At 46.1% G+C, this 14,956-nt stretch overlaps 1 protein-coding gene across 6 annotated transcripts in view; it reads left to right on the plus strand.

The window, feature by feature from the left end:
• Positions 1-14,956, plus strand: part of LOC309530531 (SERTA domain-containing protein 2-like) — a 20,634-nt gene continuing 5,678 nt past the window's right edge. Inside the window, exons 1-5 of one of the 6 annotated variants that reach the window (XR_014218756.1) lie at positions 165-354; positions 10,620-10,749; positions 13,850-13,952; positions 14,223-14,295; positions 14,396-14,760. The gene's annotated coding sequence lies outside the window, so the exon portion shown is untranslated. The other 5 variants (XR_014218758.1, XR_014218757.1, XR_014218759.1 and 2 more) reach the window with 5 other exon arrangements.

A 14,956-nucleotide genomic window follows, 5' to 3' on the forward strand; every position in this document is an offset into this window, starting at 1 on the left:
AATGGGCGAGAGGAGAGGTGCAGCGGTGGCGGTTGAAGGCGCTCGCGCAGGCGCGTCCGCGTTCTGTAGCAACGGCCGAAGAGGAGGAGGAGGAGGAGGAGCCACTGCTCTTGTTGTCGTCGCCGAGATCCGGCGGCGGCGGCCGTGGAGGAGGGCAGGTGGGTGGCGCCTCCTCCTCCTCCGCCTTTCCCCCTCCCAGCGCGCAAGCAGTTGCCCGTCGCCAGCCCCTCTGAGGGAAGCCTGGCTGGCTGGCTGGCTCGGGAGCCGGCGGCGCGGTGCCCCCAGCTGAGGGAGAGCGGCCGGGGGTGGCGGGTCCCGGTCCTGGCCTCCGCCCTCCTTCAGGAGCCCCAGCAGGTGAGCGAAGCTGCTGCGGCTGAGGGGGAAGCGGTGGCAGCAGGAGGGCACGGCGGGGTGGGGGGGGGAGGAGAGAGGGAGGGCGAAGGCCTGAGGAGGGGGCGGCGGGGGAACCCGGGGGGGGCAGATATATATATATATATGTATATGTATGTATATATTGGGGGGTTTAAAAAGGAGCCAGGGGAAACGGACTTCGGAAAGGGGGGGCAATTCTGGGGTGGGTTTTTCTTTTGCTGAGGTGGGGGGGCGAAGCCTCCTGACGGGCTAACATAGAGGGCTGGTGGTGGGGAGGAGTGGGAGATTTGGGGTGAGTGCGTAGGATCTACGTTGGGGAATGAAAGGGTCGCGGGTTGGGTGGGGGAAGGTGGCAGCTGCACACACACAAATACACCCCCCCCCCCAATTGTGGGGCTGGGGTGTGGAGGGAAGCAGGACACTTATTGGGGATGGGGGGATCTGGTAGGAAGTGGTGGAATAAACAAGAGTTTTTGGGTGGGTGGGTGATGACTGGGGATTTGGGTAATAAATCGATAGGGCGGTTAATGTTTAGGGGTTTTTTTGGAGGGGGAGCTGTTAAGACACGAAGGGTAGAGATGGGCGATGCAAGTGGAGTAGAAGGAATCTGGTCGTTAGGGTGCTCAAGGGGAGGATGGGGTGCTGGCTGGGGCTCAGGGTGTTGTGTACCTAGCTGTATGGGGAAATCGTGAGATGTGAACTGAGGAGTTGTGGGGCTGGCAGAGAAGATGAGGGGCTGCAGGCTCATGCCTTCTGGCTTGTCGATGAGTCTGTATACGGCCCACTGTAGCTGCACCAGGGCATAAAAAGGTCCAGTTGTGGCCGACTCAGGGGTTGCGGCGCTCATCTCGCTAGGTTTGGGCTATTAGTGGTGCAGGATATATATATATATATATATATATATATATATATGCAGGTTTTGGTGTCTTCGGGTGTCTTCCCGTGTAAGAGTCGGGGTGTCTGTGCGACGTTTCGACGAGGTCTCACTCGTCATCTTCAGGCTGGTGCTTTCGGCTTCTTGTTACTGGAACAGAGCAGAGTCTGGTGTTTGAGTTCCTATAAATACTGTTGAGGGGTGTGGTGTATAGCCTCCAACGTTCTGGGCAGAGAGGAAGTTCCTAGATTAGTGTGCCTTTTCTTCTTTTGTTCCTTAATTACTTGAGGGATATCTTGGGTGATTTCATGAGTGATATTCTGAATACCACTGGGTGGGTCATTAAGTGTAGATTAGTTGCTAAAGCTTTCGTGTCTTGACCTCTTGAGCTTGTGAAGAGTTTTTCTGAGAAGATGGCTGTGCTGCATTTAGTTGTGCTCTGGCTTGGCTTCGTGTATAGGGGCGAGCTGTGGTTTTGTGCCTTGTGCCAGCCAGATCTGTGTAGGGATTGCAGGGGGGTGCAGCATCCGGAGGTGCCACTATAGTTTGGCTACTGGATGGAGTCTGTAATATGTCTGTGGAGAGGGTCTGGGTTTGGGTCTGGTGTGGTTGATTGGTGACGGCATTCTGTGTGCCTCTGGTTCTGGTGTCGGTTTTTGTGGGGAGGGCTAATTTCCAGATGTCTGGCAGGCGGGACGTGTCGTCACGCTTGTTCATGTTGTGAGGGTGTTTCTCTATCTCGAAATTGCTCTTTAACATGGAACATCACCACAAGAGAATAATCATGGAAGCCATCGAGATAGAGAAACACCCTCACAACATGAACAAGCGTGACGACACGTCCCGCCTGCCAGACATCTGGAAATTAGCCCTCCCCACAAAAACCGACACCAGAACCAGAGGCACACAGAATGCCGTCACCAATCAACCACACCAGACCCAAACCCAGACCCTCTCCACAGACATATTACAGACTCCATCCAGTAGCCAAACTATAGTGGCACCTCCGGATGCTGCACCCCCCTGCAATCCCTACACAGATCTGGCTGGCACAAGGCACAAAACCACAGCTCGCCCCTATACACGAAGCCAAGCCAGAGCACAACTAAATGCAGCACAGCCATCTTCTCAGAAAAACTCTTCACAAGCTCAAGAGGTCAAGACACGAAAGCTTTAGCAACTAATCTACACTTAATGACCCACCCAGTGGTATTCAGAATATCACTCATGAAATCACCCAAGATATCCCTCAAGTAATTAAGGAACAAAAGAAGAAAAGGCACACTAATCTAGGAACTTCCTCTCTGCCCAGAACGTTGGAGGCTATACACCACACCCCTCAACAGTATTTATAGGAACTCAAACACCAGACTCTGCTCTGTTCCAGTAACAAGAAGCCGAAAGCACCAGCCTGAAGATGACGAGTGAGACCTCGTCGAAACGTCGCACAGACACCCCGACTCTTACACGGGAAGACACCCGAAGACACCAAAACCTGCATTCCTGTACCCGTGAAAATCTACGAAAGCATATATATATATATATATATATATATATGCAGGTTTTGGTGTCTTCGGGTGTCTTCCCGTGTAAGAGTCGGGGTGTCTGTGCGACGTTTCGACGAGGTCTCACTCGTCATCTTCAGGCTGGTGCTTTCGGCTTCTTGTTAATACCTACATCCCGATGACCTACTTGTGAGCTTCGATGTTGTATCTCTCTTCACTCAAGTGCCCATTAATGAAGCCTTGACAGCCATTCAAAACAAATACAACCCCCCCAAATACATCCTGGACCTGACCAACCACTGCCTAACCAACACGTACTTCATCCACAATGGACAAAGATACAAACAGATAGAAGGAGCACCCATGGGATCACCCCTCTCACCGGTCATCGCAAATCTGTACATGGAACACTTTGAAACCAATGCTTTAGACAAGTCAGAACACAAACCCAAACTTTGGCTCAGATATGTTGACGACACCTTTGTAATTTGGCCACACGGGAAAGAAAAACTAGATAGCTTCCTCACACATCTCAACAGCCTACACCCCAAAATACAATTCACTATGGAAATAGAAGACAACAACCAACTCCCCTTTCTTGACGTCCTAATCTACAAAAAACCTGATGGCTCCCTAGGACACACTATCTACCGGAAAAAAACACACACCAACCGCTACTTACATGCACAATCACACCACCACCCTGCACAAATAAACTCCGTAGCCAAGACTCTCATCTCCAGAACCAAACGCCTGGCTGACAAAGACCACTTGACAACTGAGTTACAGAATCTCTCAAATGTGTTAATCGCCAATGGATACCAGAAAAACAGGGTTACGAAGCTAATCCAAAAAGAAACACCCCCCAAAAACCAAGACACAGAAGAAAACAATGGCATGGCCCTCCTTCCTTATATCAAGGGCACTACAGACAAAATCAGCAAAATCCTCCATAAACACAATATCAAAACAGCCTTCTGCACCAACCAAAAAATAGCCAATATCCTCAGAAACCCAAAAGACAAAATCCAGCTGGAAAACCAAGGGGTCTATGAAATACCCTGCAAAGTCTGCCCAGCCACGTACATTGGACAAACAAACAGACGAATAAATGCACGTATCGCAGAACACAAGAATGCCGTCAAAAAAGAAGAAAAAACTTCCTCTCTTTTCCAACACATGAAAGAAACAGGACACGAAATTAATTTTGCAGATTCCAAATTGCTCTTTAACATGGAACATCACCACAAGAGAATAATCATGGAAGCCATCGAGATAGAGAAACACCCTCACAACATGAACAAGCGTGACGACACGTCCCGCCTGCCAGACATCTGGAAATTAGCCCTCCCCACAAAAACCGACACCAGAACCAGAGGCACACAGAACGCCGTCACCAATCAACCACACCAGACCCAAACCCAGACCCTCTCCACAGACATATTACAGACTCCATCCAGCAACCAAACTATAGTGGCACCTCCGGATGCTGCACCCCCCTGCAATCCCTACACAGATCTGGCTGGCACAAGGCACAAAACCATAGCTCGCCCCTATACACGAAGCCAAGCCAGAGCACAACTAAATGCAGCACAGCCATCTTCTCAGAAAAACTCTTCACAAGCTCAAGAGGTCAAGACACGAGAGCTTTAGCAACTAATCTACACTTAATGACCCACCCAGTGATATTCAGAATATCACTCATGAAATCACCCAAGATATCCCTCAAGTAATTAATGACCCACCCAGTGATATTCAGAATATCACTCATGAAATCACCCAAGATATCCCTCAAGTAATTAAGGAACAAAAGAAGAAAAGGCACACTAATCTAGGAACTTCCTCTCTACCCAGAACGTTGGAGGCTATACACCACACCCCTCAACAGTATTTATAGGAACTCAAACACCAGACTCTGCTCTGTTCCAGTAACAAGAAGCCGAAAGCACCAGCCTGAAGATGACGAGTGAGACCTCGTCGAAACGTCGCACAGACACCCCGACTCTTACACGGGAAGACACCCGAAGACACCAAAACCTGCATTCCTGTACCCGTGAAAATCTACGAAAGCATATATATATATATATATATATATATATATGCAGGTTTTGGTGTCTTCGGGTGTCTTCCCGTGTAAGAGTCGGGGTGTCTGTGCGACGTTTCGACGAGGTCTCGACCTCGTCGAAACGTCGCACAGACACCCCGACTCTTACACGGGAAGACACCCGAAGACACCAAAACCTGCATTCCTATACCCGTGAAAATCTACGAAAGCAAATATATATATATATATATATATATATATATATGCAGGTTTTGGTGTCTTCGGGTTTAGTGTGCCTTTTCTTCTTTTGTTCCTTAATTACTTGAGGGATATCTTGGGTGATTTCATGAGTGATATTCTGAATACCACTGGGTGGGTCATTAAGTGTAGATTAGTTGCTAAAGCTTTTGTGTCTTGACCTCTTGAGCTTGTGAAGAGTTTTTCTGAGAAGATGGCTGTGCTGCATTTAGTTGTGCAAGCCATCTTCTCAGAAAAACTCTTCACAAGCTCAAGAGGTCAAGACACAAAAGCTTTAGCAACTAATCTACACTTAATGACCCACCCAGTGGTATTCAGAATATCACTCATGAAATCACCCAAGATATCCCTCAAGTAATTAAGGAACAAAAGAAGAAAAGGCACACTAATCTAGGAACTTCCTCTCTGCCCAGAACGTTGGAGGCTATACACCACACCCCTCAACAGTATTTATAGGAACTCAAACACCAGATTCTGCTCTGTTCCAGTAACAAGAAGCCGAAAGCACCAGCCTGAAGATGACGAGTGAGACCTCGTCGAAACGTCGCACAGACACCCCGACTCTTACACGGGAAGACACCCGAAGACACCAAAACCTGCATTCCTATACCCGTGAAAATCTACGAAAGCATATATATATATATATATATATATATATATATATATATATATATGTAGTACTGTGTATAGAGAATGGGATGGCGGGAGAGCAGTGGGGAGAAAGGAGGAGATGTTGCTTGTGAGACCTGTCTGGTGGGTGAACACTACTGTTGGGGAATATCAGGAGCAAGTGGGAGGAGGAGAGGTGTTGGGAGCTGACTCACGTTAATACCTGAATAATTGGGAGGGGGAGAGGTTGCTTTTAGCAGATTCCCTGTTTGTGGTGGGGTAAGTGGCTGGTGCTCCTTAGACATGAGACTGTATGGGGGGGGAGGTGAACATTATAGATCAGTAAGAAGTTAGGGGATGGGGGGAGGTAGGGCATTGGGTAGGGGATTCTGGTGGAAAAGAGAAAACAACAAGAGTTGAAAAACTTGTTCAGTTAGTCAGGTTAATACCTGGGTATTGGGAGATTCTGTATTTTAAGCTAGCTGAATAAGGGCTGAGATGAAAATTTGTGAGAAAAAGATGGGCTATCATTTTATTTACTTATAAAAGTATTTCTGTACTGCCAGTTTATACAATACTATGTGGTGGTTAATGCTGGTATATATGTTTAGAGAGATGATATGAGGAGGGGATAATAAGTGCTTGGCTGGGGATTGAATTGATTTGGTTTTGAGCAAAGTGTTAGAGGTAAATTGATTAGAATTTATGAGTGGTGCTGAGAGTGACAGCACAATATTGCGCTGTTGAACAGAGGTCATAGGTTTGGGGTGGTGGTCATGGAAAATAAGATAATTGTGCATGGAGAAGGGAGGAATTTAGGAGAACTAGAGTAGGGTCTATTGTTGTTCTGGAAGGAAGTGAGAGTCTAGATGGGTTATGTAAGAGTGCCAGAGTGGTATAGTGGCTAAAGAGCCAGAGTAGAAGCCTGATTCAAATATCTGTCCAGCAGTGAACATCACAGGATGATCTGGGGTCAGTCACTCTCTCTCAAACTAAAAAAAAAAAAGACATCTCTCAAGTTTGTAGTGAGGATAAAATGGGAATGGGAACTAGGTATGCCACACTGAGCTCTTTGGCTGAATGGCAAAATATAAATGGTGATGAATGAATGTTCTTAAGAATTTGGGAGACAACGTTTGGAGTGGGTTGCGAGGGGCATATGGAGTGGTTGATGTTTATGGTAACTGACCTGATCTTGGGAATGAGCTGGGGTTAAGGAGAAAGAAGAGATGCATGGAAGAGGAATCATTGGAATAATTTCAGGTAGGACTTGAGAGGAGTTCACTCTGAGAAGTAGAAACTGGATGGTGGCAGGGGAGCTGTCTGTGAATGAAGGAGTATGTTGAAGAGGAGAATTGGGTGAGCAACTGGCACCTAGTTTTAAGAAATTAGGTCTGGCAGCTGCTTGCTTTGGATCAGGCTGGTTGAGTGTAGTCGTTGAGCAAATCTAATAGACATAGGGATGTGGGGTTGGTCACTGTGGCCAAAAGCAGTATTGGTTGGTTGATTTTTTTTGTCTGAACTGGTGGGGAATGATTGGCCTCAGTTTTAAACAGGTGGCAAGAAGTTACAGGCTAGCTAGTGTGGTTGGTAGGACAAAAGAAACCAATTTGGTTTATGCTCTGGAAGGAAAGTGGATGTGGGTACAGGTAGTATGAGTGAAAGATTTTTAGGCACTAGTAAGAACAGGATATGGTTGATAGTGTGGAGGGAAATGAGTCTGAATTATCAAGTAAGCTTCATACAAAGGTGATCAGTTAGAAGCTGCACAGAGTGTGGGAGCTAATTGGAAGCTAAATACTGGTAAGGGACTGGTTGGGAATGATGAAATGCACAACTTGAAACAGTCAGAGTTGGGGCATTTAGGAATCCCTAATATTTTTTCAGTTCTCACAAGAATCAGGAAAAGGGGCATTTACTGGAGCAGAATCTTAGAGCTGAAGGGAGAGACATACAGAAGCTGAGTGTAGACTAGAAGGAAGAATTGGTTATTTGGTCCAGTTAATGCCTATGTCTGAGGAGGACGTGTAAGGATTGTGCTGCGCAGAAGAAAACACTATGTGAAATTGCAATTGTTGTGGTAGGAGCTGGATATAGTCAGAAGGATTAAGTTTGGGTGGAGCTTGTTCAAAACAGAGTGCTCTCCTTCCCCCTCCCCCACCTTTGGAGGGCTAGAGATATAGAACTCATTCAGCCTGAGGCTGAATATTGACTCCATGTGAGGCAGCCTGGAAAGGGAGCTATCATTTGGACTGCTCCTAAGTTAAAGGAGAGGCTTGGATATGAGGGGGCTGACTGTGTATGTCACTTAGTATGAGGAGGCATCCAGTGTGAAGGGGGAGAAATGTGTGATTGGATGCAAGAAAGAGCAGGCTAGCTCAGGATTAGACATGTCCAAAGTGTAAGACTGATAGAGGATTTGAGAGTCTCCTAGGACTGCTTGGAATAAGAAGTATTCTTTTGGAAGGTGACAACAGAAGTACCATTTTATGGTAATAATAGGTCATATGGACCATATAGCTCAAGGCAGGGTTGGGGAGTTGACTATCTGTGTAGGGATTCCTCTTTGCCAAAAACAGTTTTGTGAGTAATTTAAAAATAATTTTCTAACATTGCTGAGTTGTTAAGCTGGGTATAACTAGGTGCTAGGATAACACTGAGCCCTTATAGTGCTGGGTGAAACGTTTAGAGAGAAACTTCCTGTTAACACAGTTGTGAGTATTACAGTACTCCCACTCAGGAACTGGGGAGGCGTGAAAGAGTGCAATGAATTTGGGGCGGGGGCTGTTATTTGGCTACATAGCTGAGGTATAGTGTTGCTCTCCGGAGAAGCTGCTTGGCAGCTTGGAGCAGAATTGGGATGAGGTTGTCTTTTTTGTTATAAATAGCCGCTGAAGGGAGAAAGAAGGAGACTGAAGGGAGAACTTTACCATCCAGCGAACACAAATGTTATTGCAAGCTCCTGTCTTGCTACTGTGGGAGGTTCAGGCAGCAGCTTCCAGGAAGTTCTGTCTGGTTTCTTTTTTGTGCACACTATGTGGAGGCTGTCTCCCTTGTGTCTTATTCTTATAGGAAATGAAATGCAAAGGGAGGAGAATCTCACTGCTCCAGTACCTTATTTCAGAATTTATGAACACGTAACTGCATTAATGCTTGCTTTAAAAGAATACTCTAATTGCAGCTAACACTAAAGTGCTTTATATCTGTGCCATGTGTCTTGAGACTTCCTGAATTTCCTATAAAGAGCTAGGCTTTGATCTGATCTTAATCATTTATGTCTCTCACCAGCTTTGCTAGTAGTAGACATGATCAGTCATTTCTATTCACAAGAGTCATGACATTTATAGGTCTGGCTTTTGACATTAACATAACTCGGTAAAATAAGCTTCAAAATATAGAGGATATCTCAGCAAAGCAAATACAGTGGTACCTCGGGTTACAGACACTTCAGGTTACAGACTCTGCTAACCCAGAAATAGTACCTCGGGTTAAGAACTTTGCTTCAGGATGAGAACAGAAATTGTGCGGCGGTGGCAACAGGAGGCCCTATTAGCTAAAGTGTTGCCTCGGGTTAAGAACAGTTTCAGGTTAAGAACGGACCTCCAGAATGAATTAAGTTCTTAACCTGAGGTACCACTGTACTGCCAGCTTTGCCCATTCAGCTCTTATAACATGGTGTACAATATTTTGGGGTCAGCTCTTCATGCCTTTTGCGAGGATCCATGTGCAGGAAGCCATGGTCACCTTTTACCTATCTGGTGCCAAGTACTTCAGTGTGGCACAGGGATTTTCTTGAGTGCTAGCTGTTATAAATTCAATACCATTTTAGGATTTCTGGAAATTGTGGTGTGGGGCTTGGCAGCAAATGATTCTGCAGTTTCCTCATTCGGTGGTTTCCTCATGTGAAGTCATCCGTGTTTCTTTTCTGTGTGTCTGTCTGCGTGTCTTTATAATTTTTCTAGACCGAAGTATAGTCTTGGTACAATTTTCATTTGGTCTGTCATTTCCACTCTCCTATAGAAAGAGAAAATCCAAGAGTCCACAGTTTAGGACTGACTACATATTTTATTTATAAAAGTATTTGTATAACACAATCTCAAAAAATATCAGGGTGGTGTCATATGTAGTGAGCAGCCTTTTGAGTATTGTTGGCTGGATAATAAGCAAAATAGCAAGAGGAGTTGAGAGGGAGTCGAGTGGGGGAGCTGGACATTATGGAAGACGCCAAGTCTGCATCAACAGCATGTCCATTTTTCTGTCTTCTCTCCCCCCACTCCTGTATTTTGCTTGACATCCAGTCTGTAAGAGTGTTTTGGAGAACTTGAAAATGGTGATAGTTTAATTGGTGGCTTTTGATGATTTTTCTAAGGGACCAGCACAATTTCCTATGCTTTTTGAATGGGTGAATAGAAAACTACTAGTAAAATTTGATTGTCTGTTGATGATTTCAGTTTTTAGAGGCAGAATACTAATAGAAGTTTGTAGATTTCTCCTGGGGCCAATAGCCTTTGTTTCCTGGCATTCACCTGAGTGGTACAAGTGTGCACACAGCTACCGTAGTGAAACACAGTACAGAGCAACTGAGGGTGCATGTGCAGCCAGTAGCCTTTTAAGACTTGAAGAAAGTAGTGAGCAACTTGTGCAACTGCCATAGTCTTGTGTTGTGTAAAACCTAATGCAGTACTATAGCAGCTGTGCACATCTTTGGTGCCGCTACAGTTACTTGGCTCAGAAAGATACATGGAATCACCCTTGTTAATGGGGATACATTTCGCTTGATAGCTTTTGTGGGGAAGAAGATGCAGAACAAGAGAGGCGCAGTGGTGCAGCAGCCTCTGAGCAATAATATGCAAGTCTTACAAAAATCCATAAAGCAGTAAATTATAATTGGGATGTTGCAGCTAATTATTTGTTACATAATACCATAACCAAATGATTCTCTAATTTTTTCTTGAAGTTGGATCACTTGACTGAAAAAGGATTACTTCAGCTGTTATCAAAGTTGTGCTTAACCTCTGCTTTGAATGAGCCCTCTTCACACCATATCTGGAACATTCTGGCCTGAATTCACTTTTTCATTTTCAAGGGTAAGATTTTCTATATTTTAAAAATATTTTTATATTTAAAAAAGCACCTAGTTACTTGGGATTGTCTGACATCACAAGGGATCCATCTTTGCAAACTAAAGGATAGTTCAGATGTTGCAATAAACGGAAGTTGAAATTTAACCAGCTACTCTTTCACTAGGAGAGTAACTTATCTTCTCCTGCTAATGGCCCCAGAACAATACTCACCCCCCACACTTTTCAATTCCTGCAAACACCAGTGTGAGTCAGGAGAAGGTGGGGAGTGGCTGAAAGCTATCCCTGAAACTAGCAGCATAAAAGAATGCCTCCAGTGTGACTATAAACCAAGAGGTAAGAGAGCAAGGGTTAATAACCAGCTTTCCCCAATTTGTAGCATTACCTGAATAGCTTTTACTTGTTTACCATTACGATTGCTAGGTTTTATGGCACAATAAAGATACAGAAGCTCTCCTTCAGACATTTTCAAATCTCTTCATTCTCGTTAGCCTTTTTTTTAAAAAAAGGTTACATAGCACTAGTAGTGCTGTTTATTCCATTGTAGTGTTGCCTAAAGGCTTGGGAACATTTTAGACAATTTTTTTTAAAAAAAACCTGTGTACCAACTGGTTAAATATATTTTGGTTGATTTGAGGAACAATTCCATACCTCAGTTATGCTGGCTGTGAGATGACAAATTTTTGCAGAAGCCCTGCTACAGTAGCAGGACATGAAATAAACCACTGCCGTGACAGATAATACCAACAGAATGTTCTGCCAGTAAATATATGGTAGTGGGATGGGCAAAACAAAGTGGAGTAGTGAGCAGAGGCAATCCTGGGAGAGTATTCTGTATTTATGCTGTATCCTGTACTCAGACCACGACTGTGCCCTTGTAATAATAATTTATTATTTATATCCCGCCCATCTGGCTGGGTTTCTCCAGCCACTCTGGGCTGCTTCCAACAAAATGTTAAAATACAATGGTCTGTTAAACATTAAAAGCTTCCCTAAACAGGGCTGCCTTCAGATGTTTTCTAAAAGTCTGGCTGTGCTTCTGTTTGACATCTGGTGGGAGGGCATTCCACAGGGCGGGTGCCACTACTGAGAAGGCCCTCTGCCTGGTTTCCTGTAACCTGGCTTCTCACAGTGAGGGAACCGCCAGAAGGCCCTTGGCGCTGGACCTCAGTGTCCGGGCAGAACAATGGGGGTGGAGACGCTCCTTCAGGTATACTGGACAGAGGCTGTTTAGGGCTTTAAAGGTCAGCAGCAACACTTTGAATTGTGCTCAGAAATGTACTGGGAGCCAGTGTAGATCTTTCAAGACCGGTGTTATGTGGTCTCGGCGACACAGTCTGCGGGCAGATAGGGTCTCAGCCTGCGTACCAGATGGAGCTGGTAAACAGCTGCCCTGGACACAGATTTGACCTGTGCCTCCATGGACAGCTGTGAGACCAAAATGACTCCCAGGCTGCGTACCTGGTCCTTCAGGGGCACAGTTACCCCATTCAGGACCAGGGAGTCCTCCACACCTGCCTACCTCCTGTCCCCCAAAAACAGTACTTCTGTCTTGTCAGGATTCAACCTCAGTCTGTTAGCTGCCATCCATCCTCCAACTGCCTCCAGACACTCACACAGGACCTTCACTGGTTCTGATTTGAAAGAGAGGTAGAGCTGGGTATCATACGCATACTGATGAACACCCAGCCCATTGCATTGCAGGGGGTTAGACTAGATCACGGGTGTCAAACACAAGGCCCACGGGCCGAATCCGGCCCGCCAGACCTCGTCATGTGGCCCGTGTAGCCGCCGCCGGCCGCCAGCCTTCACCTTTTATTCTCGCTTTTTTTTTTTTGACACAAGAAAGCCGCCTCTTCAGCGCATGCGCGGCAGCCTACAAGCTAGAGAACGTCTGCCCTCTAGCGGCGCCGGCCATTCTACACAGGAAACCTCCACTTTACATGCATTCAGGAAACCTCCACTTGTTACAACCGGCCCTTTGAGGGTGACCAACCTGCTGATGCGGCCCCCGATGAATTTGAGTTTGACACCCCTGGACTAGATGAAGAAGAGTTTGGATTTGATATCCCACTTTATCACTACCTGAAGGGGTCTCAAAGCGGCTAACATTTTCTTTCCCTTCCTCCCCCAAAACAAACACTCTGTGAGGTGAGTGGGGCTGAGAGACTTCAGAGAAGTGTGACTGGCCCAATGTCACCCAGCAGCTGCATGTGGAGGAGCGGAGACGCAAACCTGGTTCACCAGATTACGATTCTACCGCTCTTAACCACTTCACCACACTGGCTCTCGACAGTGCCCCCAGCTCCCAGCCCCTCTAGACGGTCCAGAAGGATGTTGTGGTCAATGGTATCAAAAGCCGCTGAGAGATCCAGCAGAACTAGGAAACAGCTCTCACCTTTGTCCCTAGCCCGCTGGAGATCATCGACCAGTGCGACCAAGGCAGTTTCAGTCCCATGATGAGGCCTGAATCCCGACTGGAAGGGATCCAAATGGTCCGCTTCTTCCAGGCGTGCCTGGAGTTGTTCAGCAACCACTCGCTCAGTCACCTTGCCCAAGAATGGAAGATTTGATACTGGGTGATAGTTTGCCATATTGGCCAGGTCTAAAGATATTTTTTTTAAGAAGCGGTTTAATGACCACCTCTTTCAGCAGGTCTGGGAAGGCTCCCTCACAGAGAGAAGCATTCACCACCCCGCAAAGCCCATTGCCCAGCCCTTCCTGGCTAGCTTTTATAAGCCAGGATGGGCAAAGATCAAGGAGACAGGTGGTTGGTTGATCATTTGGCTTTACACCACCACCATAACCGGAGCAATTGATCTCCTTCTCTACTGGTGGGGGACAAAGATAGCCATCAATGTTCAGTCCACTCACGTTGCTGCAACCGAGCATAAAATATGGTGTAACTTGGTGCCCAACTGCAGCACACCAGTATGGGGAGCCCACAACTTGGATATTAGAGCATGGGACCTATATCTCTCCAGCCCCATGTTGTACACACTATGGAGGGGGTACTTTAAATAAAATGGCAGCACTTCACAAAAGGCAGCCTGCCTGCAGAACACTCAGTGGAGCTTGAGCACGTTGCAGTAATATTTCTGTCTAGAACCCCTACAGGTACCTTGCCATGGGACTTCACATGCAAACCCTGCGACAGCAATTGTCATTCCACTCCAACTGGGAATACCAGGATAGAGTACCCAACACAGGTAAGCAAAGGAAAGGGGGAATCATGCTACATTGTCTTAACTGCTTAAACTGTCACCTATGCCCACACACTTTGCAATATGGGAATACTATGTCTTATCTAAGCTGTATTTTTCTAATGTGTCACTCAGAACAGTGGGAAGCCATTTGCTCTATAGACAAGGGTGGTACTCATTGCCACACACACAAGTTATCTATTGACAAAGGCAAGGCACTGCACTTTAGCTATTACTATTGTTGGTCAAATACTCATGAGCACTCTTGTCTTGCAGGATCACAGCTCAGCTGCATGGAGTAAATCAAGCTGTCACTATAGACACGGAGTTTCACCGCAGTTCTAAATGGGTGTGTATATTCACAAGTACTGCACACACATTCAGGAACTATGTGCTCCAATTGCTGACTTTTCCTTATTGCTTTCTGTGTCTTCTCTTACTTTCCACAGGACAGTCTCCCACGTACAGGATCCATCCCGCTCCCTGCTGTTTGCAGGCCATTAGAGTTGTCCATCTCATGAGTAACAGCAATGACCAGACTCCTGGTTTTTCCTCTGTAAGGTTGTTACAATCTACTTGCCCCAGAGAGGTTCCTGCATCCCTGTAAGCTGACATACAGTTATGTAACAAGTGAAGAAGCTTCTGCCTTGGAGCTGGTGCCATAAGTAACCGTGTACTTCCTACCCTAACTATCTGTTGAGCCAATTTCCAAGACCCAGGAGGCCTACTGGATTGACACCCCTACACTTGAATTTTTCTCGTTCAGGATCTTGTCTGTTCTGGATTCTATTCAATAAAAGTTATGACTTTGTGATGAGTGGCGTTTTTTTGTTGCTAGTGAGTAGGAGATAGGGATCACTTTGCCTTTCGTAGTATGACTGTGCTTCAGCTGACCTCAGAACATGACTCATGGGCGTGAGCATTTGATGGGCTTTCAGGGGTAGTGGTCCTCTATCCACTGCTTGCTGACTCTAGTCTGGACTACAAGAGGCGCACAAATGGAATGACTG

The sequence above is a fragment of the Podarcis vaucheri genome, assembly GCF_965113315.1.
Source record: "Podarcis vaucheri genome assembly, chromosome: 1".
Classification (NCBI taxonomy): domain Eukaryota; kingdom Metazoa; phylum Chordata; class Lepidosauria; order Squamata; family Lacertidae; genus Podarcis; species Podarcis vaucheri.